General features: G+C 39.2%; 1 non-coding gene and 1 pseudogene across 1 annotated transcript; both read left to right on the top strand.

Moving 5' to 3' along the window:
* The first annotated feature begins 670 nt into the window (after window positions 1–670).
* Window positions 671–1,146, top strand: LOC143438397 (small ribosomal subunit protein uS17 pseudogene; annotated as a pseudogene).
* A 6,731-nt stretch (window positions 1,147–7,877) lies between these two features.
* On the top strand, window positions 7,878–8,009 carry LOC143438702 (small nucleolar RNA SNORA17). The gene has a single exon (XR_013107400.1). It is a non-coding gene; the product is annotated as a small nucleolar RNA SNORA17 (small nucleolar RNA).
* Window positions 8,010–26,876: the final 18,867 nt, after the last annotated feature.

Here is a 26,876-nt window from a genome sequence, read left to right as displayed (position 1 = left end):
TCTAAATTAGTTCCACTTATTTTGAATGCTGTACCTTCCTTCCACAGCCAAACTTAGACCATAGATTTATTCCTTGAGAGGCCAAGTCAGGGTCAGCTCAACACACATCTTTGGCTTATTGACTTTATTGAAATAACTTCATTTCTTCTCATCTTGGATCAAGACCTTAATACTGACCAGCATGAAAAAGAACTAGTGGTCCTTTATTCTATTCTTCTCAGGGTAGAGCTAACACTAAGGATAAGTAACAAAAACCTTGAACCTAGACTCCCTGGGACCAGTACTCATCACAGAGAAACCTGTGTGCTCTTGTTAAATTCAGGCAGATTGACAGGCACCACTCAGCACTCAGCAGCATAAGCTATTGCTGTAGAGAATAGAGCTTCACAGAAGGATCCTGAACCTGAGAGAGAGAAAAGTTTTGTAGCCTTCAGTCTGCTCACTATTGGAGAAAGATTTTATACCTACCCCAGCCCAAAGGGCCACAGAACTGTGAGGTGCATGTAAGAGGCCTGTGTGATCAAGGCAAAGGAGGAGAAAATCTGTGGTAGCTTGGGAGTGCGGTTGAGTCCTAATGTAAAGGTCTGGGCCATGGTAGTAGTTAGAAGTTCCTCGGAATAAGGAAGCCGGGAGTGGGCCTAAGCCTTCCTTTTCTCACGCTGCCGGGAAGATGTCAGACATTCAGACGGAGCATGCTTACCAAAAGCAGCCTACAATCTTTCAAAACAAGAAGTGTGTTTTGCTGGGAGAAACTGGCAAGGAAAAACTCCCTCGGTACTACAAAAAAAATCGGTCTAGGATTCAAGAAGCCCAAAGAGGCCATCGAAGGCACCTACATAGACAAGAAATGACCCTTCACCGGCAATGTCTCCATCCAAGGTCGGATCCTGTCTGGTGTTGTGACAAAAATGAAGATGCAGAGGACCATTGTCATCCGCCAGGACTATCTCCATTACATCCGAAAATACAATCGCTTTGAGAAGCGTCACAAGAACATGTCTGTGCACCTGTCCCCCTGTTTCAGGGATGTACAGATTGGCGACATTGTCACTGTTGGAGAGTGCAGGCCCCTGAGCAAGACTGTCCGATTCAAGCCTTGGTGTCACCAAGGCTGCTGACACCAAGAAGCAGTTTCAGAAGTTCTAAGGGGACTCTGCCCAATGTCCTAGAACAAATAAAGTTATTTTTCAACTTCCAAAAAAAAAGAAAAAGAAGGAGGAGGAGGAGGAGGAGGAGGAGGAGGAGGAGGAGGAGGAGGAGGAGGAGGAGGAGGAGAAAAGGAGAAGGAGAAGGAGAAAAGGAGAAGGAGAAGGAGAAAAGGAGAAGGAGAAGGAAGGAGAAGAAGAAGAAGAGTTCCTCATAGGTTAGAGGTGAGTGGGGAAGTGCGGGGGGGGGGGGGGGGCCTCTTATTTCATCATCATGGACGATCATGGAGTATTCAGCTTTCTATCTCTATGAGAAAATAGCAAGACAATGAACTTTAAAAGAGAAAACTTTTGTTTTGGCTCCAAGTTTCAGTCGATGGTAAACTGCCCAGGCTTTTGGGCCTGTAGTGGGGTTCTGCATCATGGCAAGGGACACGTGTTGTTGCCTAGAGCAAGCCAGACCAGAAATAAAGGGACAGAAAGTGCTGCCATCTCGTACTACCTTTTGAACTATGCCCTCAGAGATCAAAATTTATCCCACTACCCTCCATACCCTGAAGGTTCCACAGCAGCCTGGAGACCAAGCCTTTAGCCTAAGGTTTGGGTGACATTTCAGCCCCAGCTATAAATTGTAGCAGGCCCTGACTAATAATGGAAAGGGTACCTTATCTTATGCTTGGGGAAATCAAAGTATTGACAGCCTTTAGTCTCTCCACTCACTTCCTTTTTTCTTTAACAGACCTTGCCTGCCCCCCTTTGGCAGCTTTGAGCAACTGGCTTAATCAGACTAGAATACTTCCCAGGACTTTCCTATGAAGTCCTGTAGAAGACTGTTTTATACATGGGAATTCCACCAAAAGAATGTGGATCTGGATTCACTAATAGGTATGTTTGCCATAGAGTGAAGAAAATTTCTGTAGAAAGCGTGAGAGAGACAGGTCAGTTGGTAGAGAGCTTATCAAACAAGCAAGAGACCTGAGTTTGGATTCCCAGCACAAATATAAAAAACCAATCATGGTGGCACAAGCCTGTTGATCTAGCATGGAGAGGCAGAGACAGATGGATCCCTGAAGCTTGCTGACCAGCTACTTCAGCCAATAGATCAGATTCAGTGGACAGATCTTGTTTCAAAAAATAATGTGGAGAGTAGTTGAGGAAGGACATCCACCTCTGGCTTGTATACGCCTGTGCACACACATGTGCACACTATATACATTTTAAAAACTCTACAGGAGCAAATAACACCAGGACAGTGTTGAAAGGACAGAGTCAAATGCAGGATACACTGGAGGAAAGACCAACAAGTTCAATCATTTTTTCCTTAAGTGTTCACCTAACACTTCAACTTCTACTTCCACTTCTAACAGTAGAAGAGTTCACTTCTACTGTTCCATAGCAGGGGGAGGGGGAACCACCTGCTAGACAAAAACTGTTGGCTTCACTAAACATAAACAAGGGCTCAGGAGGAGGCAAACATGCAACTTTTATACCTATCTGGCTGTTTTAAAATGAACATTTTGTATTTTATCCTCACTATAACCCAAGGGCCCATACTATGGAAACATGTTTACAGCAGAGGAGCTTGCCATCCAACAGCCATTAATATGAGGCAGACCAATGGGCCTTGCTCTGACCCAACTGGAGGCACCTGCATGTAACTTTTGTACTCATTTCTGGAAGCTTCTAACTCCTAACTCTGGTAAAACCTGGTAATGAGCCTTTCTTTGAAGGTCCAAACCAGACCCTTCAAAGGCTATAGCTTCCCAGTTCCTCCCATCCCCTGTAGGGTCTAGAGTTGACCAAATCCGTCACCATTTTCTGTCAGCCTCAGTATCATTCTGTTGTCTGACAGTATTCACTGCTTTAAATACTTTCTTTTCTTGAGATACATAATCTGCTGAGGTGTCCAGGATGTATTTGGCTCAAAGTCCCAAACAACTGTTTGACACATTGCAGAATGTTTTATTCTCAAGAGAATAAAAAGTGTATTCAGTAAAGACCATTTCCCTCCTGCTCCATGCCACCCCAATGGCTGCTTTAGGCAGAATGTCAGCCCCCTTTAAAAATATTTTTCATGACAATATTCTCTTTGAAAAATTACATCTGGTCCTCTGCCAGTTGGAGATTCGATGTAACCAAAGATCTTAATCCAAGTAGAGATCTAACTCACTGAAAACAGAGGGCAAAGGAGGGGCAAGGGTGCTGTTTGTATTCCTACTGTGATATAAAGGCTGACTGTATAGATGTGGACTGCCTCCCACCAGAGCCGTGGAAGTCATGTAGCACAATAGGAAACCTGGTTTGAAGAAGAAACAGCTCACCTTTTGGCCTTACAAGATGGAATCCTTCATTTCCGGGTATTCTCATGTTTAGCCCCAAAGCAGGATTGGCTGACAAATAATGAGGCAGGAGGAAGGAGAGCAAGCTCTGAGAGGAAATGGAAGCCATTTGAGGTTCTGGCCTCTGACAATGAATTCACTGTGAGTCATGTTTTGTCTCCATTTGCTCCAAACTCCAAAATGCTCCAACAAAACAAATTAAACTTGGGGAAATTACAAACTATAGAAAAATCAGATACTGTCTCCAAAATACCAGGCTGTATTTGGAATCCTTTTAGTAAAACTTGAATCTGTGTGGAAGCCATTTGGACATTTCAGACTGGTGCTCCTGGTAAAGGCTACAGAACAGAGTCAAAAGGAGGAACAAAATAGTCATTGAAAATATGACAGAACCAACCCACGGATATGCTTTTGCTTTCAAAGAACTAAACTTTGAGAAGTAATATTAAAAGTAATAGTCTGTATATTAATGCTTTATTAAAATGTAAAATTTCCTATTTGTTTGAAAAATGTAGAACAATGTTTAAATTTTAGTAATGAATTTGTTTAATATCCTTGACTTCTGCATCTATGGTTCCTATGTACATGTTAGTCACATGTAGCTGTCCAAACACATGAGCACCAAGAGTTGACCCTATTGGTCACAATGACGAGTTCCAGATTAAATACAACATGTTCCATGCATCTATTTTGGTGTTGGTACTAATAACATTCAAAAGGACGTAAACATTCTAAATTTTTCCAGGGACAAAAGTCATCAAATTGGAAACTTTATGCTTTTCCTTTTGGTCTTGGAAAATAATTTAGGGATCAAGTAACTGCCTACTGACTGGATATTTTACACAAAGAGAAGAATATGCTTTAGCATAGACTTTAGCATAATAATAATAGACTTTAGCATAAAACCCAAATGAATAAATGAGTGTGTATGTCGTAGAGCCACAGAAAGAAATCTTATGAGGCAGAAAGATTCATGTTAGAATATGGGTGGATCATGAAGACATCTTACTAAGTAGAAAAGTCTACTCACAAAGGGTCACATATAGAATGCAATTCATAAGAAATACTCAGAGTAGGTAAATACACAAAGAAAGTAAACAGATTAGTGACTATCTGGAGCTGAAGGGTACAGTGTGGGAAGAAATTAGAGTGACTGTTACTGGGTATAGATTCTCTACAATAATGATTATGCTTTAGAGGCAGGTGTGAAAATAGTTACACAACTTTGGAATAGTCTAGTAGTCTATGGACTTGTTCATTTTAATATAGTAATTTCTCTAGCATGTGGCTCATATCTCAATAAAGCTTCTATGCTCAAACAGACACCTGGGAATAATACTAACTTTGGCTCTAAAGCCAGTGGTCCTCGAAGAAGAGTGAGCCTCAGCACTACCTGGGTAGGTGAAAATTCAGGCTGCTACATCCCACCCTTTTCATCTCTTTATTTCCTAGTCAGACATTTGAGAGTGGCACTGAAGATTTGTATGCTGAATGCAGCCACATTTTCCAACTACTGTTAAAAAGCAATCTCCCTCCCTCCCTCCCCCCTCCCTCCCTCCCTCCCTCCCTCCCTCCCTCCCTCCTTCCCTCTCCCTCCCTTCCTCCCTCCCTCCCTCCCTCCCTCCCTCCCTTCTTCCCCCTGCCTTGCTCTCTCTTTGTCTTTCTCTCATTTTTTTATTCCACCTGTGTGTCTGTCTGTGTGTGTGTGTGTGTGTGTGTGTGTGTGTGTGTGTGTGTGTATGGGAGGACAAAGACAATCTTGATTTCTCTGGACCTATTTTCCTTGTGTTTTAAGACAAAAATCTCTGCTTGGATGAGGTTGAACAAAAGGGTGAGCCTGGCTGGTTAAGAATGTCCAGAGCTAAGTGTGAAGTGGAAACTTAAGGGTTCTTTGGAAAGTCAGTTGGATGGTGTTTTGCTGTGGCAAAGACGTGAAGGAACGTTTTGCTGAAGCAGACAGAGGAGAGAGGATGTTCTGTTAAAACAAGCATGTGATGAGGAATTCTTTGCTAACAACACTCATGTGTTGGTCCTCCTTACATTGCATAGTTGAACTGCATTTGTTGGGACTCCATAAAGACATACATCAAAAACTTCTGGTGGTTTGCTGCAGTTTCCTGACATTCCAATGACTCAAGCTGATTAGATGCACATTCTGAGGCAAGGCACATGGAGGACATGTAATGTTTAGAGGGTATAAATAAGACTCCACAGAGTGACAGAGACAGAGCTTGGCTTGCTGGTACAGCTAGCTGTGTAACACTTGTGGGTCTCACATCTTTCCTGATCGTTGCTTCCCTAGAAAGGTGCAGCTGAGAACTTTTCCTGGTGTTCCTGTTGGTTACTCCTGTTGACGTGAGCCAAGGCTGAGGCCTGGCTGTCTCTGCTAGGTCAGTTATGTCACTGCTGTTGCTAACCCTACTCTTCTGAACTGGTTTGCTGGTGTATCCATGAAGTGTTTGTGAGTGGGTCAAACTGCTGCTCCTAACCTGTGAACTGAACTGCTAATTTCCAGACAACACAGACAGGAATTGCTCCAAAGAACCTTTGTAAACAGGTTCACTTCCCCATATCCTCCTTTCTTTTCCACTAGAAGTGGGCTACAAGGAAGGCTAAAGCATTTAAGAACCATCATTAAAAATAGGATTTGAAAAAATTAAAGATAAAATTAAAGTGTGTCTCTACCATTCTACCACTGGAATTATAAGTATGGCTTTGACTTCTCCTGTGTCTAAACTTCAAGTGAAGATATGATGTCTTAAGCTTAAAACAGCGCTAGTCACATAGCAAGCACTCAGTGTTGTGGGTCCTAGGAATAGGTTTTCCAACAAGTCCCCATATTGGAGAGTCAGTCTACACCCACACCCTGAATGCCTGTCCAAATGTCCAGTACATAGTTCTGAGTATCTGAGGAGGTCATTTGTGCTCTCCAATTCTGATTGTCACACACCATTGTTGCTCTAGACCAAAAAGATGTGTTTTAGCCAGTTCCTAGTATCTCCTGCTTAAGGTACTCATCTCCTTAGGGAGCTGGAGGATCAGTTCTCCATGATGTGGTCTATATACTAGAGTCATGGGATCTGGATGTTTCAGTCATGGACTCAAGTACAAAGACAGGGTGGCATGAGCTGCCTTAGCAGAAGTGGGCCGAGAATGGGAAGAACATCTGGCACTGTCTTAGTCAGTGCTCTATTGCTATGAAGAGACTAAATGACAAGGCAAGTATTATAAAATAAACCATTTAATTACAGTTTCAGAGGTTCAGTCTATTATCATTATGGTGGGGAGCATGGTGACATATAGGCAGACATGGTGCTGGAGAAAGAGCTGAGAGCTGTAGTTCTACATCTGAATCTACAGGCAGCAGAAAAAGAGAGGCACTGGTCCTGGTTTGAGCAATTGAAATCTAAAAGCTCACCCCCAGTGTTATACATCATCTATCAAGGGAACACCTACACATAGTGCCAATACCTCATAAAGAAGCATTCAACTATATGAGCCTATAGGGGTGGGCCATTCTTATTGAAGCCATCACAGGCCCCAAACCAGACTTTTTTCTTCAATACCAAGATGGTCACAGATGTCTGGGTATTTGAACCACCCCCACTATAAAGAGAAATGCAGACAGCATGGGCTAGCAAAACATGAAAGCATGTAGGCCCCACCAAGCCTGGTCCTTTATCCTAAGTCAGAGTTTTATTACTTGAATCGACACATGTGAAAATAAAAATTGAACAAATGAGAATAGGGAAATCAGTTTATCCTCGGCCATCACAGGAAGGTGATTAGTTTTCATGCCCTCATATGTGTCAAGATTCAAAAGTGAACAAGGAAATGGAAACAGTTTATAGAGGGGAAAAGGGGAAGGCTCCAGATAGAGACTCCTTGGCCTGGGGAAACAAACAACAAACAAACAAACATGGACATCCTTAATGATGGACAGGCTTGCTCTTGATAGTATTGAGTTCAAAAATAAAACAAAAATTGAGGAATTTGTCATTTATTGATCAAATTTTGGCCGTTTGGGGCTGATGGTTAACAGAACTTACTATGTAGCAACAGATATTTTCACAGGAAACAGACCAGTCAACTTGACTTAGAAGATGCCACCTTCCTGAGTTGTTTATTATAGATAAAGACTCAGTTCCCTGGGCAAGAAACTACAAGGCTGAGATACAAGTTGTTTTCATGTATGGCTTCACCACTGCCTATAATTCAGCCCCTCACAGGCTTAACTTCTCTTTTATTAATTAGAAAATGATGTGCTAAATTTAGCTCAGCTATAAGTAAATCTTCGTTCTTACATGCTAGACTTACGGCTACAAATTCTACATCTCCTGGTTTTTATTGATACTCTCTGAAATGTCTTTGAGGTCTTAAAAGTTTAGAGCTCCCTGTCCCTAAAAGCACTGCAGATGTAGCTGTTATTTCACATGTGTGTCAGTAGGTGGCAGAGAGGAGAGCTGCTATGTTTATGCTCAGTGTCCTGATCTATGAACTTCTGAATGTTTCTTAGCCTAACACTTCCAAAAAAAAAAGAGGGAGCCTGAAACAACCACCAGTCTAGGTTCCCTGACTGATTCCCAGGGCAAGGAGTGAGCCAGAAGCTAAAAACAAAACAAAAACAAAAAGCAAGCAAACAAACAAACAAACAAAAAGCAAAACCCACCTGTGATCATGAGTCCCAGGCAGGAGTGAGCTTAAGATCCTCAGCCCACTGCCTGTCTAGTTCCATGGGTCCTGGACAGGGAGGAAGCCTGAAAGGACCACCAGTCAGGTGCCACACAGGTCTGCAGGCACAGACCATACCTGAGATGACCCCTGCCTAGTGCCATTGAGAGATTCCCTAAAAAATGAAAACCTTACAATAAAAAAAATGTTTCAGTTTCCCAGGAAAGCAGAATGGGCTTCTCAGAGGAGTTGACAATGGGCTGTTAATCACTGATGGTTCTGTAAGCTTGGAGTTCAGTCAGTTCCTAAAATTTCCCCCAAGGCCTGACCAAATATAGTAAAACTAACATAGCAGCCAGTCAGAAACTGAACCGCGTAACTTCCCCAGCACCCAGCAATGAAGTTTCAAATTACCTAACCCTAGCTAAAATTCCCCCTGTTCCCCTAGTTTTCTATAAAAAGTTTACCTGCCTTTGTCTCAGGTCACCATTGGGTTTTCCTTCAGTGATTCTTGGACCCTAACACCATAAAGTACAGGTGGAACATAGGACTCCTGAGATGATCCGAGACACTCAGAGATGCCAGGCTCCACTAAGAGAAGAAAGTAAATTGTAGGGAAATGGAAAAGAGAGAGAACAGGAAGGATGTGGGCACAAGGAGGAGAGGCTGAACTAAAGAATTAAGGGTACACAGGAACAGCCTGATATGAGTAACTGGTGACACCGGTTGGGTCCATGGTGGAGTCCCGGACTGTGCTGATACCAGGAGTCATGTCTAAGTTCCTGGCTGCAACATCAGGGGTCTATTACTACCAAAGACCAGTCAAAAAAAGAAGAAGAAAATACCACCAAAGACCCTGAGCTGCTGCCTGGGACATGATCTCTGAGGGTTGTATGAAACAGGCCCCACCTATCACCTGGGCTTCATGGGAGAGCTAGGCCTGGGGAATTGACATCAGGAGAGCTGACTCCACCCCTAGCTGTTGTCTGAAAACCCTAGTTTGTCTGCCCCTAGCTGTAACAATCTTCTCTGAGTGACCTGCTTCCTGAGCACTGCTGGTAATTCCCACTGCAAACTTCTATCACTTCATTCTAGACACAATTCCTCAAAGAACCCGAAGTATAAAGTATACAATGAGAGAGGTGTCATTCATAAATAGAATAACTTGTCTATTTATAATGACATAATCGTGGGAAATGCATTAGAGGATTGAACTTAAGAGTATAGCATCATGGTGGAGGGAATACTAGGTTTAATTAGCTTGAAGTTCCTAACTTACTCCACAAAGCAGGAATGTCAGGGTTATTATGTTAGTTTGAAGGTCTGGATTTGGCTTTTCTAGTTTGGTTGGTCAACTGAAATATTGAACCTCAAGTGACCTATATCAAATAGGGTATATGAAATGCCAGAACTTCTTTAATATACCCTAAGGAAGTTGCTTGATGGCTTAAAGATCTTAAAAGATAAAAGTGGATATGTCTCCTAGGAAGTATTGGTCCACTCTTTGCTTTGTGTCAATGAGAGTGAACAGAAAATTTTTTTCTCTGTCATTTTGAGAAATACATTTCTGGAGAAGTCCCAGCATCTTTGGTGGATTAGTGTCTTTTTTTTGTGTAGGTCTAGAATTATCAGACCTATAAAGAATGAGTCAGCTGGAAGAAGAGGCGGCCATATCTTCATGGCCTTGGTCCTACTTTATCTCTTTTTTCTCATCCCATAGCCATATCTTTATGAGAATTTCTTATGACCTTTTCAGCAAAGAAAAATGGCCTCAACATATACATGGTCTTATGTGACTTGCAGGCACTACCCAAAGGTTTAGCTGTGTCACACAGACTTATACTAGAGGTCTCTGAATAGAGGCAAAAGAAATCTCCTCTTAGGAACAGAGCTTTAAGAAGAGAATTTGCAGAAGCAGTGGTGCTAGCAATTAATGTAATAAAAGCTGTTATACCAGCAATAATCAAGCCCACTGCCCTCTTGCTTCTGCTTAAAGCCTAACTCACTTCTTCCAGCACTTGCAAGATTTTTTCAGAAAGCAAAAATTCTGTAATATTCAGGGCAATAAAACAAAAGCTGATTGATAGATCCCATAACAGACATGCCAGTTTCAACACACTAACACAACTAGAAAGTGTACCATCAATACAATTTACATTAATACTGTAGAAAAAACAAAAGTATTTTTTAACTTGACAATTAAAATAGCCTTAACACATGAACTAACACTTGTTTGCAATCCAGATCCTGTCCCAATTTTATCTCTTGCTAACACAACATCATAGAGAACTGCAGCTAACTTCCAAATATATCTCTGAAAATGTCCAGAACCAGCCTTCCAAATGAAGACTGTTCTTTTCAGTGTTGGATTGATTTCTAGACCAGTCCATGTTTGAGTTTGAATAACTGGTCACATTTAAGAAAAAAATACAAGAGTAATTATGACTTCTCTTATTGATTCTCTGTTCCACCAGGTCTTTGACACAAAAAGTTCAGACAGCTACTTTTGTTAATCATTTAGCAAAAATGGTACTAATGTGTTGAGTATACAAAAGGATTTAGATAGGTGTTTGGAACAATGGATTGATGTTCTTTATCCTATTAAAATTATTGGAAGTAGGTTCAGAGTTTAAGAGTAAGGAGCCATCTTGAGTGTAATGCCAAATACCAATGGAATTGTTTTACTTCTAAAATTTACAATGATAGTCATTATAATTAGGAAAAAGTTTAAAGACACTTGCAGGGTATTTGGCACAATTTTAACACCTCACTGGATGCTTTAACTTTGCATAGTAAGCTTATGAATTTAAAGAATGCTGTTCTGCTGAGCGTTGATGTGGCAGATGCTGCTGATAAAATTACCCATGGCCTCAGGTAAGTATTTCCATTTTGGTCAAGCTTCCAAATTGGCACATTTAGCTTGATCATGCTAGCCCTTTTTGTTCTGAAAATACTTGTATTCCTGTCCATCATGTTAAAGCTTGCTTTTAACAACATAAACATGTTGGCAGCCAAAGTACATGGCTTGAGCCTGAAAATGGGCCCCCAGACAGAATTATTAAATTAATAGGCTGGCAAGCCAAGAACAGGTAAAATTCTGCACAGAGCCGTACCAACCTAAGACAGAAATGCATTGCTTTTGGTAATGCATATACCATGACAGGTAAGGAAGGCATTCTTGTCAGAACAACCTAAGACAGGCTAAGTCTTGTTTATGAAATGAAAAAGGAGAGAGGCAGAGAATCTTTGGGGCTGCTTGGCAAAAATCTGACATGGGCCAAGGACAAAGAAATGGACTGCTTGGCAGGAATCTGCCATTGGTCAAGTACAAGGAAGTGGACTTCAGGCAGGAAGCTGACATTAGGCTAGAACAAAGAAGTAATTTCGGGCAGGAATATAGATATTAGGCTAGAACAAAGAAGTAACTTCACATAGGAATCTAAATATTAGGCTAGAACAAAGAAATAATTTCAGGCAGGAATCTAAATATTAAGCTAGAACAATGAAGTAGGCTTCAGAGATGAAAATGACTTTAAGCTAGGACAGGGAAATAGGCTCAGATATTTTGGTTATTCTGATAAGCCCTTATAAATAGTGATCATTGAACTTTGTTTATTGCCTTGCTTGTTCTTTGACTATTTCTGTTTATTGTCTTGCTTGTTCCTTGACTATTTGCATCTCTGGTATTGCTAGTTCCTCAACCTAGAACTGACCTTAATACTTGCATGTAATTAAAATGATATAAAAGAAAAAAGGAGGGGGGGATGGGATAGGGAGTTTCTGTGGATGTGATGGGGAAAGGGAATGGCATCTGAAATGTAAATAAATATAATATCCAATAATAAAAAAATGAATAAAATTCTATTGTATTTTTCAGAAAGAGGAGAAGGAGAAGGAGGAGGAGGAGGAAGAAGAAGAAGAGGAGAAGTACATTTGACTGTTCATTCTGACTGAGAGAAAACATGACCACAGACATGGGTCTGTACTGGCTACCGGGCCCGGAGTAATAGTGGAATTAGTGCCTTAGAAATAACCCAATTAGAAAATCTGTGGCAAGGAGCTGGGAAGGAGTATGAAAATGGAGCATATGTACAAATGCATATGGTGTATGATGAAATTTGTATCTGCTGTGAGTGCTTACCAATGGATTAGGTTTTATAAGTACAACGAGCTCCTTAAATTTCAGCCAGATTCCTTGTTCACTTGTCCTTCCTTGTATCATATGCTCAAGAAAAAAATAGCCATGTCAGCAGTGGTAGACATTACAATACACTCAGAAATACAAGCCCTAACTTGTCTATAGCTACCACTGAGTGCACACACTTACAGTAGGGGTCAGACATGAAACTGTTCCATGAAGAAATCAGCACTATAGTAGGCTGATTACAGAAGATGAATTCCATCTGGAAAAGACAGGATTTGGTTGCCATTAAAATGGTCACATATTCTAAATGTATAAGTGTCTTGCCTGTCCACAATGACTTTACTTAAATTATCACCCACGAATTTGTAGAATGTCTTGTGTACAGCCACAAAGAAGCAATTATTTTGACAGAGCAACTTCTTTGATAGCAATGAAAGCACAGAATGAGCCCAGATTCACAGAGGTCGCTGCTCTTATCCTGTTTCCTTCTCCATGTAGCATCTGCCTTAGAGCAGCATTTTAAAGAATGTTATGGTATTGGTTAGGTGGCAGTGCCTTGAGATCATGAGACTAGAATACTCTGCCAGGTAGAGTAGTTTCTTGAAGTTAATATTTATTAATATGCATCATACAACTTATATAGACTTCACCTGTCTGGGAGTCAGGCTGTGGAAATGAGAGGAGCATCAATCACCTCAGCCTGGTGTTCACTAGAACAATTTTAGTTCTCATCGCTCATAATTCTAATGCATAGCAGCACTTATTTCTTCCCAGTGCTTTTGCCATGTGAGGATATAAGACATGGGACAATGACTCTGCTGACACCTTGGTCATGTACTGCTAAATTTCTGGAACTGGAGCATAAAGCTCTTTAATCTATAAATGACATGATCCAAGAGATAGTGAATGGAGATATTTCCCTTCTCCCATTTCTCTACTGCTAAACATAAAATGTATTAATAAAATATATTTTATATCAAAAAACTTATTCTACAGAATCTCAAAGTCATATGGGATGGGGGATTTATATAAGCTGTGAGAAGAATAATGTGTATTGCCTTAAAGTCTAGAAGGCATGGTGCATTGTTTTGTGGATAAGGTTGTCTACTTTAATTATATATGGATTAATTATGTCTTTAAGCAAGATCATAACTTCATGATATTGCTGATGGGAAACTAGTCTACAGAGGTGTATGTGTTGCCAGAGTGTCAAGAATGCACTCTGATATCCTTGCTGTGCCAAAAGCACTAGAGAGAACTGTTTTCTCCTCTCTGTGTTGTTTGGAAAGTGACAGTCATTTTTCTTATTACTTTCAGAAGGGCTCCAGAACTTCATTGTCCTGGACCAACTATTGGATCTACAACTGCTATTCCCTCAAAGGCTCTTCTGCAGATTCTTTGGCTCTTATGTCCTTTGAAATCAGACAGAAAATTAAAAGTGTCAAATACACATGACAAATAAACATGGCAGCACAATCTGGCAAATCTAAGAGGAAGTCTTAAAGGTAAGAATGTTTTCATTCAAAAGAGATCTTAAAGATTTATTTTATTTTTAACTTTATGTATGAGTATATGTCTGGGTGGGGATGTGTATACATGAGTATGCTTTCCCACAGAGGCCAGAAGAGACTCTTGGGTCCTCTAGAATTAGAGGCAGTTGGAAGTCACTCAATATGGACGCTATGAATTTGGTCCTCTTTAAGAACAGCAATCAATCCTAACTACTGATCCATACCTTTAGCCTGAAAAAAGAGTTCTCTACTAAATAATTTATTTATTTACCACAAAGCTTATGGACAAAAAAGGGATTTAAATTAAAAAGTAGTAGACAGAAAGAAGGAAACAAGATCAGGGAAGAAATTGGTAGTGACTAAAAGAACAATAAACAGGCTTTACGAAACAAAGAACTGTTTTGTAGGGAGAAAATACACACCAAGAAAATCTGCACTCAAACTAAAAACCGAAAGAGAGAAATGGATAAAATTAACAAAACAAAAGCCGGGTGGTGGTGGCGCACGCCTGTAATCCCAGCACTTGGGAGGCAGAGGCAGGTGGATTTCTGAGTTAGAGGCCAGCCTGGTCTACAGAGTGAGTTCCAGGGCTACACAGAGAAACCCTGTCTCGAAAAACTACAAAAAAAAAAAAAAAAAAAAAAAAAAAAAAAAATTAACAAAACAAAAAATGAAAAACAAGTTATTCTAACAGTTTTTACCAGTGAAATACAGAGGGTCATTAAAAACTACTTTGAAAACATGCTCTTTAAACTGGAAACACTAGAAAAAATAAACATGTTTCTGAACAAATGTTACCTCCAAAATAGTATTTAGTATTTTTTAAGACTTACTTTCTTATTCTGAATTTATATTTGAAAAATGGTTCTGTAGGCCAATAAAAGGAATGTCTGTTGGATGGAATTATTCTTTAGATATTTGTTAAGCTCATTTGGTTTATACTATAGTTTAACTCTGAGGTGTCTTTGTTGAGTTTCTTAGTTTTGATTTTCTATATATAGATTAATGGAGTATTGAAACTACTCAATATAGTATCTGAATCTATCTGACCAAGTCCAGTAGTGTTTGTTTTATAAAGTTAAAAGAAATTATTGTTTTGTTGAATTGTTTTCTTTATTAATATATGGTGGCATTTGCTATCTCTTTTATTTTGGTTTTGAAATCTGCTTTATGTGACATCCATAGAGCTATGCCAGCTTGTTATTGTCTTCTGTTGCTTTAATAAACTGACAATATTCTTTGTCTTGAGCTGTATTGTTGCCAATGAGGTGTTTCTTGGAGTCAATATATAGTTGTATCGTGTTTTTTATTCCAACCAGCCAGTTTTATTTTATTGGATATTTTATTTACATTTCACATGTAATACTCTTTCCCCATTTCCCCCACCAAGGAAAGACCTCCTTCTGCTTCTATGAGGATATGCCCCTACCCACCCTCCCACTCCCATCTCCCTATCCAGGATTTCCCCCACACTGGGTGTCCAGCCTTCAATGGACCAAGGACTTCCTCACCCACCTATTGCTGACACTGTCATTCTCCCCTACCTATACAGCTGGAGCCATGGGTCCCTCCCTATGTACTCCAGGCTGGTGGTTTAGACCCTGGGAGCTCTGGTTGGTTGCTATTGTTGCTCTCCTCATAGGGCCACAAACTCTTTCAGCTCCTTCAGTCTTTTCTCCAACTCCTCCATTGGGAACCCCATGATCAGTTCAGTGATTAACTGTGAGCATCCACCTCTGTATATTTCAGGCTCTGGCAGACCTCTAAGGAGACACCTATATCAGGCTCCTGTCAGCATGATACAACTGCTCTGGAAATCATTCTGGTGCATGATGGCATTCACATCAGGGTCTACATTTGGTGATTGCACAAGGGATGGATACCCAGGTGGAGCAGTCTCCAGATGGCCCCTACTTCAGTTTCTGTCCCACACTTTGTCTTTGTCTCCATATTTGCTCCCATGAGTATTTTGAAACTCCTTCTAAGAAGGATAGAAGCACCCACACTTGGTCTTCTTTCTTCATGGGCTTAATGTGGTCTGAAAGTTGTATCTTGGATATTGTCAGCTTTTTGGATAATATCCAATTATCAATGAGTACATACCATGTGTATTCTTTTGTGATTGGGTTACCTCACTCAAGAATGATATTTTCTAGTTCCATCCATTTGCCTAAGAATTTCTTGAATTCATTGTTTTTAATAGCTGAGTAATATTCCATTGTGTAAATGTACTACATTTTCTGTATCCATTCCTCTGTTGAAGGACAGCTGGGATCTTTCCAGCTTCTAGCTAATAAAAATAAGGCTGGTATAAACATAGTGGAGCATATGTCCTTGTTATAGGTTACAGCATATTTTGGGTATATGCCCAGAAGTGGTATAGCTGGGTCCTCAGGTAATGCTATGTCCAATTTTCTGAGAAACCACCAGAATGATTTCCAGAGCAGTTGTATCAGCTTGCAACCCCACCAACAATGGAGGAGTGTTCCTCTTTCTCCACATCCTTGCCAGCATCTACTATCACCTGAGTTTTTGATCTTAGCCATTCTGACTGGTGTGAGGTGGTATCTCAGGGTTGTTTTAATTTGCATTTCCCTGATGACTAAGAATATTGAACATTTCTTTAGGTGCTTATTGGCCATTCCAGTTTCCTCAGTTGAGAATTCTTTGTTTAGATCTGCACCCATTTTTTAATAGGGTCATTTGGTTGTCTGGAGTCTAATTTCATGAGCTCTTTGTATATATTGGCTATTAGCCCTCTATCGGATGTAGGATTGGAAAAGATCTTTTCCCAATCTGTCAATTGCTGTTTTGTCCTATTGACAGTACCTTTTGCCTTTCTAAACTTTGCAATTTTATGAGGTCCCACTTGTCACTTCATGATCTTAGAGCATAAGCCATTGGTGTTCTGTTCAGAAGCATTTCCCCTGTGCCTAGGTATTTGAGGGCCTTCTCCAAATTCTATTAATTTCAGTGTATCTGGTTTTATGTGAAGGTCCTTTATCCACTTGGACTTCAGCTTTGTACAAGGAGATAAGAATGGATTGATTTGCATCCTTCTACATGCTGACCTCCAGTTGAACCAGCACCATTTGTTGAAAATGCTGTCCTTTTTCCACTGGATGGTTTTAGCTCCTTTGTCAAAGATCAAGTGACCATAGGTGTGTGGGTTCATTTCTGGATCTTCAATTCTATTTCATTGATCTTCCTGCCTGTCTCTGTACCAATTCCATGCAGTTTTTATCACTATTGCTCTGTAGTACTGTTTGAGGTCAGGGATGGTGATTCCCCCAAAGGTTCTTTTATTGTGGAGAATAGTTCTTGCTATCCTGTTTTTTTTTTTTTTTTTTTTTTTTTTTTTTTTTTTTTTTTTTTTTTTTTTTTTTTTTGTTATCCCAAATGAATTTGCAAATTGCTCTTTCAATCTCTATGAAGAATTGGTTTGGAATTTTGATCAGGATTTCATTAAATCTGTAGATTGCTTTTGGCAAGATGGCCACTTTTACTATACTAATCCTGCCAATCCATGAGCATGGGAGATCTTCTGAGATCTTCTTCGATTCCTTTCTTCAGAGACTTGAAGTTCTTATCATTCAGATCTTTAACTTGCTTAGTTAGATTCACACCAAGGTATTTTATATTATTAGTGACTACTGTGAAGGGTGTCATTTTCCTAACTTCTTTCTCAGCCTGTTTATCTTTTGAGTAGAGAAAGGCTACTGATTTGTTTGAGTTGATTTTATAACCAGCCACTTTGCTGAAGTTGTTTTATCAGGTTTAGGAGTTTTCTGGTGGAAGTTTTAGAGTCATTTAAGTATACTATCATATCATCTGCTGTTAGAAGGTGACATTTAGCAGAAAGCAGCTATCAACTTTGCAGCCATCTCGAGCCATATACCCTGACAAGAGACTTGTTTTTCAACAGCCTACAACCGCTAAGCACACTCTGATAAACATCTTGTTTATCCCACATATCTTGTTTTGCTGTTTCGTGACCCCAGCTGCATGGCACACTTGGTAAAGCGTCTTCACCTGTGTTCCCCTGCTTGTGCTTATAAATATGCAGGATTTCCTTGCAAGAGAGAGGCAGTAAGAGAGAGGACACAATAAGAGGAGATAATAAGGGAGGAGGCAATAAAGGGAGGAGACAATAAGAGAGAGACAATAAACAAGAAACGAGACTTGGTCACATATTCTGGTTTGTCTCCATTCTTCCGGTCTCTTTCCCTTCTTCCCCCAGTCTCTCTCTCTTGACCAAAGCACTTAGCCCAAAAGTGTGGAGCAGTGTGGTCCTCAACATAGTGGCCCCCAAGCGAGGGGCAGCATGAGTCTCAGCAATCTGCAAATAGTGAAATTGTGACTTCTTCCTTTCCTATTTGTATCCCTTGACTTCCTTTTGTTGTCTAATTGCTCTGGCTAGGACTTCCAATACTATATTGAATAGGTACGTCGAGAGTGGGCAGCTTTGTCTAGTCCCTGATTTTAGTGTCATTGCTTCACGTTTCTCTCTATTTAATTTGATGTTGGCTACTGGTTTGCTGTATATTGCTTTTACTATGTTTAGGTATGGTTCTTGAATTCCTGATCTTTCCAAGACTTTTACCATCAAGGGATGTTGAATTTTGTCAAATGCTGTCTCAGCATTCAGTGAGATGATCATAAGTTTTTTTTTTTTCCTTTGAGTTTGTTTATATAGTGGATTTCATTGATGGATTTCCAAATAATGAATCATCCCTGCATTTCTGGGATAAAGCCTACTTGATCATGATAGATGACTGTTTTGTTGTGTTTTTGGATTCAGTTTGCCAGAATTTTATTGAGTATTTTTGCTTCTATATTCATAAGGGAGATTGGTCTGAGGTTTTCTTCCTTTGTTCTGACTTTGTGTGGTTTAGGTTTGAGTGACATGGCAGCTTCATAGAACAAACTGGGTAGTGTTTTGTCTGTTTCTATTTTGTGGAATAGTTTGAAGAGAATTGGTACGAGGTCTTCTTGGAAGGTCTGATACAATTCTGCACTAAAACCATCTGGCCCTGGGCTTTTTTTGGTGGGGAGGCTGTTAAAGACTGCTATTTCTTTAGTGGTTATGGGAATGTTTAGATGGTTTATCTGCTCCTGATTTAATTTTGGTACCTGGCATCTGTCTAAAAAAATTGTGCATTTCATCCAGATCTTCCAGTTTTGTTGAGTATAGGCTTCTGTAGTAGGATCTGATGATTTTTAATTTTCTCAGTTTCTGTTGTTATCTCTCCCATTTCAGCTGTGATTTTATTAATTTGGATACTGTCTCTGTGCCCTCTGGTTAGTCTGGTTAAAAGTTTATCTATCTTGTTGATTTTCTCAGAGAACCAGCTCCCAGTTTTGTTGATATTTTGTATAGTTCTTTTTGTTTCTATTTGGTTGATTTCAACCCTGAGTTTGATTATTTCTTACCTTATACTCCTCCTGGGCGTATTTGCTTCTTTTTGTTCTAGAGCTTTCAGGGGTGCTGTCAAATTGTTAATATATGATCTTTCCAGTGGGTTTTTTCTTTCTTTCTTTCTTTCTTTCTTTCTTTCTTTCTTTCTTTCTTCCTTTTCTTTTTTTGTAAGCACTTAGAGCTATTAGTTTTCCTCTTAATACTGCTTTCATGGAGTCCCACAAGTTTTGGTATAATGTGTCCTCATTTTCATTAAATTCTAAAATGTCTTTAATTTTTTTATTTCCAAGTCACCATTGATTAGAGCATTGTTTAGTTTCTAAGTGTAAGTGGGCTTTCCATTGTTTTTGTCATTGAAGACCAGCCTTAGGCTGTGGTGATCTGATAGGATGCAGATCATTTTGTATCTGTTGAGGCTTGTTTTGTGACCAATTATATGATCTATTTTGGATAAGGTACCATGAGATGCTGAGAAAAAGGTATATTCTTTTGTTTTAGGATGAAATGTTCTATAGATATCTGTTAAATCCATTTGGTTCATAACTTCTGTTAATTTCACTGTGTCTCTGTTTAGTTTCTGTTTCCATGATCTGTCTGTCTATTGCTGAGAGTGGGGTGCTGAAATTCCCCACTATTATTGGGTGAGATGCAATGTGTGCTTTGAGCTTTAGTAAAGTTTCTTTTATGCATGTTGGTGCCCTTGCATTTGGAGCATACACCTTTTTCCCTTACTGCTTTTAGTATTTTTTTCTTTGTTTTGTGCATTTGATGTTTTGATTATTATGTGATGGGAGGCATTTCTTTTCTGGTCTAGTCTATTTGGAGTCTGTAGGCTTCTTGTATGTTCATGGACATCTCTTTTTTTAGGTTAGGGAAGTTTTTCTCTATAATTTAATTGAAGATGTTTACTGGCCCTTTAAGTTGGGAATCTTCTCTCTCATCTATACCTATTATCCTTAGGTTTGGTCTCCTCATTGTGTCCTGGATTTCCTGGATGTTTTGGTTTAGGAGCTTTTTGCATTTTGCATTTTTATTGACAGCTGTGTCAATGTTTTCTATGGTATCTTCTGCACATGAGATTCTCTCTTCTATCTCTTGTATTCTGTTGGTGATTCCTGAGTCTATGACTCCTGATCTCTTTCCTAGGTTTTCAATCTCCAAAGTAGTCTCTCTTTGAGATTTCTTTATTGTTTCTACATCCATTTTTAGATCTTGGATGGTTTTGTTTACTTCCTTCACCTGTTTGATTGAATTTTCTTGCAATTCTTTTAGGAATTTTTGTGTTTTCTTTTTAAGGACTTCTACCTGTTTACCTGTGTTCTCCTGTACTTCTTTAAGGGAGTTATTTATGTCCTTTTTAAAATCCTCTATCATCATCATGAGAAGTGATTTTAAGTCTGAATCCTGCCTTTCTGGTGTGATGGGGTGTCTAGGACTTTCTATGGTGGGAGAACTGGGTTCTGATGATGCCAGGTAACTTTGGTTTCTGTTGCTTATGTTCTTGGGCTTGCCTTTCAACATCTGGTTAAATCTTGTGCTACCTGCACTCACCGTCTCTGACTGGAGACTGTCTTTCTAGTTATTTTGCTTTTGTCAGAATTCTTCAGAGTCCAGATGTCTCTGTGATTCTGTGATCCTGAGCTCCTGGTTGGAAGAACTGCTGGGACCCAGGCTTCCTCTGGGATCCTGAAATCCTGTTGCTCTGAGTGTACTGCCTCCTTTAGGATGGCTCAGCATGTGGTGTCTTCAAGAGAGCAGGCCAGCTAGGTGTTTGGCTCATCAAAAGGACCAAGGGAGGGGCAGAAGGGGAGTGGCATTCTGGAGGGGTGGGGTTTGGGTGGCTGTTGGGTCCTGAGTGCCCCAGGCTCCCAGTTGTAGCTCTGGGGCACAGGGTATTGGGAGATGGTTCTTACCTGTTGCTCTGAGTGCAGTGATTCTTCTAGGATCCTCAGGATATGGTGTCTTCACAGGAGCAGACCAGCTAGGTGTCTGCCCTTGCCAAAAGGACCAATCGAGGGAATCGGCCAGTTTTTAATTGAAATGTTGACGTCATTTGTGTTTAAAGATATTACTGGCATATAAGGATAATTTCATTAAGTTCTGTAGTTTTATTGATTGCTTATTTAAATTTTTGGTCTTCTTCTTCTCTGTCCTTGGAAGTAAGGGTTTGCTTGTCTACTGTGTGTTGGCCCTGGTGGATTCTTTCTTACTTCTTTCTTGTTAATGTAGTTCTTTCTAAAATTTTATCCTTTGTGTGCTCTGAGGTTTTTTTGTTGTTGTTGTTTTTTGTTTGTTTTTGTTTTGTTTTTCAAGACAAGGTTTCTCTGTTTAATAATCCTGGCTCTTTGGAACTCACTTTGAAGACCAGATGGCTTTGAACTCAGAAATCTGCCTGCCTCTGCTTCCTGAGTGCTGGAATTAAAGGTATGCAACCACTAAGCTTGGCTTTGTGTGCTCTTATAAATAAGATTATCTTCCTTTCTTGTTTGAGTTGCCTGTATCTTTCATTGTGCTGGCTTGATGCTCACAAAGGGTGTTAAATTATGTTTATTTTTAAATCCTTGTTTCAATTGATTTGAAAAAAATTGTGTGCCAGATATATAACTTTTACTGGCAGGCATAAACCACATGTTTTGAAATTAATATTTTTCTTTCTAGGTTTTCATTTCTGGTAAGAGGTAGGCAGTTATTCCTTTGTTTGTCCATGTAGATGTATTGGTATTTTTCTCTTCTTGCTTTTAATATTGTTTTGTGTTGCTGACATGTTTACTACATCATAGAAGGGCATATTCTGTAACTATGTCTACTTGGGGTTTCAAGTGCTTCTTATGTTTAGCTGTCCATTTTTTTTTTCTCTAAATGTGAAGGGGGTTTTGCTCTGATTTCTCTGATGGATATTTAATACTTTCAGTTTTTATCTCAGCCTGTCTTTGGGTTTGATATCTTACTCCTATTCCATAGTTCTTGGATATGTGGTTATGTTATTCTCTCTGATAATTTTATTCATTGGTATCTAATGGTTGCACTGCTTTGATCCTGCCATCCAACTTTGGTATTTTTTCTACCACTTGATCTTGTCTATTGATGACATTTTCCACAGTTACTGAGTTGGAGTAATAATTTGGGGGTTTTGATTTCTTTAAAAAAAAAAAACACAGATAGAAGAATATGTTTTCATTTTAATCCCAGGTGTTGGATATGGAGATGCTTCAGATTGTCCACAGCAGCTGACTATGATTTGCCTTAGCAGGAACATGATTTTGCTCGCTGCACATAGTCACAAATTGTGTGACATTTGGAATTCTGGGAACTTTCCAGAGAGTAAATAAGTGCTAGGGTCCCAAAAGACAGGTTTGATTGCTGATTAGTTGTTGGTTGCTGGTTGGTTTTTGGTTGGTATTGGTTGATGTTGGTTGGTTGTTGATTGGTTGTTGGTTGGTGTTAGTCATGGTTTGTTAGCTAGTCATGTGCAAAGAAGAAACAACCAGAAGAAATTAGGTATCCTGTCCAAATTTGTCCACAAGGGACTTAATGCCCTTAATGAGCAGGAAATAGTCTAAAGATAACAATTATATAACCCCCTTTCCAACCTCTGACTATTCATGGATTTCTTTCCTTCCCTCTCTATATTTTTTTCTCTTATCTAATGATAGGGGCTTGAAAAGCATGGAAAATGGGTGAAGAGTGAAAGAAAGAAAAAGCCACAAAATAGCCAAGACTAGCTTATAAGGATTTGTGTATATGTGGAGATGCCTGTAATCATAGCATCTAGGCAGGATGATCGTGAGTTCCTGATCAGTCTAAGCTACACACATGCTTAGGTCTTGCCTCAAAACAAAACCAAAATAAAAAAATAAATGTACTTTTCTACATTTTATTTGGTAATAAATAGAAAGAATACTTTATTAAAGCAAAAATTATTTTAAATTCTGCTTGCTAAATAAAATTAAAACCTCTTGAATTAATGGCAGGGTCTAAAACTGTTCAGTTAAATGGAAAGATAGTTTTAATATCCATTTGGTAAATACTAGAAGTTTCAGGTGAGAAGGTAAAACAGGCCAGCAACTAAAGTTGATTTTTTAAAAAAATGTTTGTGGTCTTTGGAAGACTGCTTTGGGGACAATCTACTTGTCATATAATACTGAGCACCACAATAGAGTCACCAGAACCTGCATACATGCTTAGTGGTCATGGGGGTGGGGACCACTTGCATTGCAGGTGGAGATAGGAAATCCTCAGAGAAAACTGGCAAGCCAAAGTAATGGTATCTTCTCTGGATTCAATCAAAAGACCCTGATTTCCTCCTATAAGATGGAGATTAGAAACATTAATTAATGTTATTCCTCCACATGCATTCACACACATGTAGCCACGGACACCATACACATGCAAAAATAACACAGGAGCTATCAAGGAGAAGCTAAACTCTAGCAGGTGATCTCCTTGAGATTGTTCTGCCATGAAACAATCTCAATTTATATGAAAATATAAATCTATGACAGTTTCATTTCTTTCAAATTATATTTTAAATTATATTTAAAGCCAAGAAAATTATATTTTAGGAATGATTCCGACTATCAGTATGCTTTTCCGGTTATTATTAAGTATATGTAACAGTCATATATTTAATAAGTATTAGCTCACCCTTTTAAGCAGATCTCTGTAGAACAACAAAAATAAACTGTCCTGTAGTGATGCTATATAGACAAATAGATGGATTTCCTAATTAATGATGATTCTATAAGAATTCCTAAAATTATATTAGTAACTATTAAAATCTTTTATAATAGGACAGCTACTAAGTCTTTCTAGTGTCAAAACTGCAATGAGAATTCTCCCAGTCCTCAAGTGTCACAAGTTAATTGCTTCTGAGATAAAAAGAAGGCATCTACAGCTTAGAGTGAATTCCAAGAGGTTATAAATCAATTGACCAAAGGACATAAAAAGGAAACTAACTTACTATAGGTCCAAGGACAGAAGATAAAATATTGACTGGGTTTATCTATGCGAAACTTCAATGATAACTTTTGGTTTTTAACTCTCTGTGAACCTGTTGAGCCTGTGACAGATAATGAATATATAGCCAGATAATTACTTGTAATGGATATGCATATAAGCATTCTCTGTTGTAAACTTCTTATTCAATTTATGATTTGAATTTATGTGTAAACTTGTGAACATTTTACCATGTGATCATGTATTCTGAAAGACGTGTAAGTCCTGAGGACAAAGAGAGGAAACAGAACTTACAAAAAAACATTTTAAAGAGAAGAACTTTTTAGAGAAGAACTTTCTAAGAGAAATTTCATGGAAAACCTTTTAGAGAGAATTTAGAAATAAAAGCTAAAATTATGGAGCTGGAGAAATGGCTCAGCAGCTAAGAGCACTGACTTCTCTTCCAGAGGTCCTGAGTTCAATTCCCAGCAACCACATTGTGGCTCACAGCCATCTGTAATGGAATTTGGTGTCTTCTTCTGGTGTGTCTGAAGATATCAACAGTGTACACATATACATAAAATAAATGATTTTTAAAAAGCTAACATTACTTTTCAAAATGTGCTTTTTTCTTCCTGCTAGCAGGCTGGGAGTTAGAGCTACACGGTATCTTTGGAGATAGAATAAATGCTAATTTAATTAACCTCCAGCTTTTAGGCTACTTGTGTTAATCACCTAATGCAGAGGATTTTAACCCTCAGAATGTCTGGAGACCATCAGTCTTTAAAGCTACACCTGTGTCTGACTGTGTTCCATTTCAAACCATTCCAGGTTATGTAGGTGCATGACAGAAAAATAACTTAAGAGGATATGTACTGATTTTCTCAGCTGAGGAAATTACAGAGGTTGTACAGTGAAATTACTTTAGTATAGTTACTTTAGGTCTAAGCATATTAGTTGAGAGGCATTATAGTATAGTCAATATACTTGCTTTGAAATATGGGTTTAAGACATAGAAAAAAAATTATTTAAAGTGGGAGCAATACAAACTTGGGATTTTAAACAGAGAGGTGACAGTTGAAAATAGTCTTGAAACACTACAGTAGATATGATGAATAGAAGCCAGTAAATGAAGCTCTAGAAATAAATGGAAAGAACAATGTGATAGTTTGAATACAATAGTCTTCACAGTCTCATATATTTGGATAGTTAATAAGCTGATAAAACTATTTTGGAAGTATAAAAAGGTGTGACCTTATTAGAATAAATGTGTCACTGGTGAACTCTAACCTTAACCCTGAAAACTATAAGGCAAACTAAATGCCTTTTTGTTTATAAGTTGCCTTGGTCACAATGTTTTATCAACAGAAAGGGAACTTGGATTGACACTTGAATTGTTGCAGAGTGCCCTACAATGAAAGAAGGAAAACAAAAAGTCAGTATGAGGTCACTGAAATAAGAAGTGGAAAGATAACTACAAGTGTGCTTGGCTAGTTCACAGCACTCTGATACAACTGAGAGGAAGAAACCACAAATTAAAAAAAAAAAAAAAAAAAAAAAAAGCCGTCTGAAGACTGAGCTGTAGGCAAGTTTGTAGATAATTTTTTAAAATTGGTTGACAGGGAGGGTGAATTCTATTGTAGGTGTTACAATTCCTAGATTGTGGTCCTGGGTTCTATAAGAAATCAAGCTGAGGCCCAGCAGTGGTGGCGCATGCCTTTAATCCCAGCACTTGGGAGGCAGAGGCAGGCCGATTTCTGAGTTGGAGGCCAGCCTGGTCTACAGAGTGAGTTCCAGGACAGACAGGGCTACACAGAGAAACCCTGTCTCGAAAAAACAAACAAACAAACAAACAAAAAAAGAATGAAAGAAAGCTGAGAAAGCTATGAAAGCAAATCAGCAAGCAGCACCCCTCCATGGCCTCTGTATCAGCTCCTGCCCCCAGGTTCTTGGTCCATTTGTGTTCTTACCTTCACTGTTAAATAGGCTGTGATTGAGGATATATAAGCCAAGTATCTCAAAAGTGCTTGGCACATGAACACTACCACCACACTATGTACCCCCAATATTCTTGTCACCTCTTTAAAAAAATTCTGAGGCACCGTCTCATCAAATTGCCCAGCTAGCCATGAACTTGTGCTTTTTGCCCCACATCTTTTAAGCAGGTGAAATATAGGCCAGTTATCACTGGACCAGGCTGATAAAATCATAACATCACTTGCTCTACTTGGAGGCATTTGTCTCTCAAGTGTTTATGTAATTGGGACTTGGCGTTTTCAATATGGTTATGTGCCATGTGACACAGGCAAGAGGTAGAGCCTAGCAAATCATGAGCAAATCCTGAGGATTAAGGAAGCTCTCCTGTAACCTTGTCAGTGTTCTAGAGTATGAGTTATAAAAACCTTGCTATTTTGTGATACAACTTCTTGGCCCTGACACACTCCCACCATATCATCCACTATAAAGCCTTCACCTCAGCCACGCCATCAGTGTTGTGCCCTTGGACCCTGAGAAAGCTAAACTAAATCAAATTTTATTACATTAAGACAAACACATCTTATTACATTAAGAAAAAAAGAAGATGCAGTATATATCTATAAGTTTTTGTTGTTGTTGATGCTTGGTTGTTTTTGGTGTGTATCTGTAGAAAGCCAGACTGATCCACGACTTTCTCAGATGCTCAGATGGATTTTGGCTATGTTCTTGTGTAGG

This window comes from Arvicanthis niloticus, chromosome 25 (assembly GCF_011762505.2).
Source record: "Arvicanthis niloticus isolate mArvNil1 chromosome 25, mArvNil1.pat.X, whole genome shotgun sequence".
Classification (NCBI taxonomy): domain Eukaryota; kingdom Metazoa; phylum Chordata; class Mammalia; order Rodentia; family Muridae; genus Arvicanthis; species Arvicanthis niloticus.
The sequence above is the reverse complement of the archived record's forward strand: the minus strand, read 5'-3'. Positions and strand labels throughout refer to the sequence as shown.